Genomic DNA, 4,162 nt, shown 5'->3' with positions numbered 1-4,162 from the left:
TATAGCTTTTTTGTTTGTTTGTTTGTTTTAATGGCAAACGTCAAGACAAGATTCAATCCAGGGGCATAAATATGCAGTCAGTGCGATTGCACTGGGGCCACTGGGGTGGAGGGGCCCATAGAGAGAGCAGGCCCTTACAAGTGATTCAGATTGCCACCTTGGAAATAAACCAGTGTTCAAAGTTAAATGATAAAAAATATATGTTATTAATTTAAAATTGGTGCCATTTGCTATATGTCTTCAAACAGCCAACCCATCTGCATCGTGGTTTTCGTTTCCTTTTTATTTTCTTAATAATCAGTAGCTATCTAAAACAAAGTTGTATGCATTTCTATATCCTCCTGAAACCTCAGCATTTGTTTATTTGTTTTTAATTTTTCTGAGCTATTTGGGATCAGTTGGACCTGATGAGTATAAAATTTAAGTGTTGTCCTCTAATAGGAAGTAGTGTTTGAAAAAAATAACATGTCCTCATATAATATTCACAAGTGTGCCAGAAAGTGTAAAAATGTTTATGTTATTAGACGATGAGTCCCAACACCCTCAAACAAGATGATGATAAACTTGTCAAATTCATTGCCATATCAAACTACAAACATTATTAGTCATTAATTAAAAAGTTTGAACCCTAAAATGTGATCAGGTTTTGGACCTTGTCCACTTTTGTCTCAGGATCAGCTGCAGACTGACTTGGCAGAGATGGCTGCCATCTTCTTTTTACATGGATTAGTGTAGTGTTGTCTTACTACCACTAGATGGCACAAAAAGTGTCCAAAATCGAGGACAACAGGTCTGAGTTAAACATAACGAAGTTTAAGATGCAGCAAACCCAAAATGTGATGTCCTCATATGAGGACGCAGGGTCTCAGGAGGATATAAGTTATAAAATCTATAAATAGACTATAAAAACTATTCAGTTAAATAAGTAATTTCTTACTTTCTTTGATATTTTTGTCAGATATGCAGTGATGATTGCTGGATAATATGTATGGTGATGTTGTCCTGCGTCAAGTCTCTGTTTGTGTCAAGACAATACGTGCTCTGTGGCGTGCACTGGGGCCCGTCATAACTTCCTAATGCCACTGCTTCAATCACTCAGTAGAGTTCTTTGGGTTTAGACAATTTTGAAACGTGTCTTTTTGATGCTGAGAAATCTTTAAAAGTTGTATCAGAAAGGAAATATTACTGCACAATTTAAAAGTTATAAAAATGATAAAAGTCTGAAATCATTCTATGGTTAAAACAGCATGAACTACATATTTAAAGTAAGGACTCTGTTACATGTAAACACCTACGAGTTAGATACACTAGCAAGACCGAGTCAGAACACCCACAAGTTCAAGACCAACCTAAATTAAAACTCACACTGAACTAAGACCAGTGGTGTGGTGGAGGGTATACGCAGGTATACGAGGTATACCCAGTTCTTTTTCTTTACAGTGTTTGAGGGCGAGCCTCGATAAAAGGATTGCTGGTTGAGGCGGCAGATTATAGACTATGATTCCGGTTAGAGAATCAAGGCACTTGGAGAGAGAGATCTGATTTATCTTCTTTTAATTAGGTTGTTGGACTTTAACATTGGTATACAACGTATGTGTGTGTGTGGTCTGAAAATAAAGAAAGGCAATAAACTGTATTACAACAAATACTCTGCATATTATTCAGCAGCTAAATCAAATAAACATTTCTAAATAAGCTGCTATATGAGCATAAGATTTTAAGGTTCACCAGTAATATCCCTAACTTATATGCAAACCGCTACTTGAGCATAATACAACAGCAGAGATGCAATATTTGTGGTGGAATAAGCAGTACAATGTCCAACATAATGGCAAAGCATGCTAAACAGCATGGGAGCCTTACGTATTGAATTCACAGTAAATAATTCTACCTTTAAACTTCTATTAACAATAAGCATGGTCACAATCACACAAATAAACTGAGTTGCAATATTGGCATTACAAACGAAATATACATCATTAAATCCTCACAAGCATCCAAATGTAACTGCAGTGCTAGCAAAAGGCAGCTAGCTACTACTGAGACACAGCAGTCCAAATCACAACGCCAACACAACCGAGTCTAATCTGAGTAAAAACACACAATACACAATACAACATTTTAGACTCGTAGTTGTCCTGGTCTTGTCAAGACAACTACGAGTCTAAATTTTTTAGCAATTTCGACATGTTAATGCCAGGAGTGACAGCGTACAGAAACCTGTACAGCACAACCACAATTTTAAAGAAAAGAAGTCCAACCAGCAAGTTCAAAGGTCACCTGACTCCACCTTGTCCTCAGCAAAGTAAAAGAGATAGTTTGGATTTTTTGAAGTAGGGTTGTTTGGTGTACTTATCCATAGTGAGTTTATTACATACAGCAGAGGTCTGTCGGCACACTCACCGTTTGGAGAAGCGGCAGAAGAACTGCCATAAAAGCTAAGCAATGTACTGCTGTGGGGGGAAGCAGCAACAAAACATATTTCAGCCACCTAAAGAAATCAATATCAGTTTAAGTGTACGCTAAACTGAGAGTATTTTCACTGCTTAACCTTACCATATGACAGCTGGTTCAGACGGGGAAGCTGTTAACAGGTTCAGTTCCCTTTTTTGCCCTTGTCAATGCCACCAGACTTCACTGACAAAAGGCCCGTTTCCACTGAAGAAGTTCCTGGTACTATCTGGGGGGCAGGAACTACTACAGGAACGTCCTCTCGCTCGGCCCTCTCAACCGCCNTCATGTTGTAACTAAGATATCTGCTGGAAAAAATATTCTTTTCACGGACCGTTTATTGAGGTACTGAAGCTATGAACGAGCTATTCCTCGTCTGCTGAGTTTTAAAAATGCCGGCTATTTTGTTGCTTTCTGTTGACGTCACATCTCGTCTTGAGTATATCCAATCAGCACCAAGTAATCCCCAAGCCCCAGCCAGGAGTTTTTCGGGGCCGTTCTGAGTACCTACTCCGAGGCAGGGACTTGTTTAGCCCCCGTAAAAGTTCCGGAACTCTGTCCTTCGGGGGTGGTTCCTGCGGTTCCAACGGCCCCGGCCCCGTAAAATTACCCCAAAGTTCCTGCGGTGGAAACGGGCCTAAAAACAGTAATTTTGGCTCCCTATCACAGAAGCTGCTCCCTGCCCTATTGCTGCCTCAACCAATTAGTTTGTGTTATTTCTTGACTTTGGTGAAGCCAACTTTTTTTTTTTTTTCAGGGAGACTTCTTTAGGTGGCTGGAATACATTCTGTTGTTGCGCCCGCCCACTGCTTCTTCAGTAAGGTACATCCTTACCTGTTAGTCCTTCTAAGGAGTATCAGATCGTGATGAATGGAGACTTATGAGATATGATTAATATCTCTGTCTTGTGGGGAACAGCAACACCCCACAGGATTCCAGTGGCAGTATTCCAGCTCACTTCTCCAAACTGCCAAACTGTGGGTGCACCGACTGACTTACCACCAGACAAGTTGAAACAGGCAACTACTTACAATGTGCCATTCGGCAGCATCCTAAAAACTTGCTGGTTCAAACCAGGTCACCACCATGAGACAGTGTATCAGCTCTAGTCAACACCTCTCTGTGCTTCTGATCTGTAACGTCGACAGGAAGTGACCACCGTGAGACAATGTATCATCTCTAGTCAACAACTCTCTGTACTTCTGATCTGTAACGTTGACAGGAAGTGACCACCGTGAGACGGACTATCATCTCTAGTGTAGTGTAAAAGTCAAAACCCTCATCAGGTGTTGAGACCACATAAGTTGGGTAAGATACAAATAGTTATATAACCATGCTAGTGTGTAGACTTCTACAAAAAACTAATACTGCATTTATACATAATATGCAATGTAACTGTGTGAACTCTTAGTGACATCTCAGTTGTGAACTCTTATTGACTCATATAACCTATCACGCGCTGTGTAATGATATAATGCACCAACCTACACTCACATGATGTTGTGAACTTACAGTGACACTCATACAAGTTACCACGTGCTGTGTGAAAGAAGATAGAACACTCACTTGATTGTACTGAAGAATTATATTACGCTCACTTGATTGTACGACCTAATGCACTTAAGAGTTATATTACACAAGAAAGGTCACACACACACACTCAAATGATTGTATTACTTGATGTACATGTAATGAGTCATATAACACGGAA

The 4,162-nt window shown here is 39.8% G+C and overlaps 1 non-coding gene across 1 annotated transcript; it reads left to right on the top strand.

The window, feature by feature from the left end:
- The first annotated feature begins 3,262 nt into the window (after positions 1–3,262).
- Positions 3,263–3,394, top strand: LOC126408689 (U8 small nucleolar RNA). Its single transcript, XR_007571924.1, has one exon. It is a non-coding gene; the product is annotated as a U8 small nucleolar RNA (small nucleolar RNA).
- The last annotated feature ends 768 nt before the right edge of the window (positions 3,395–4,162 follow it).

The sequence above is a fragment of the Epinephelus moara genome, chromosome 20 (assembly GCF_006386435.1).
Source record: "Epinephelus moara isolate mb chromosome 20, YSFRI_EMoa_1.0, whole genome shotgun sequence".
NCBI classification, from domain to species: Eukaryota; Metazoa; Chordata; class Actinopteri; order Perciformes; family Serranidae; genus Epinephelus; species Epinephelus moara.
Note: the sequence above shows the minus strand (reverse complement) of the source record. Positions and strands in the feature narration are given on the sequence as shown.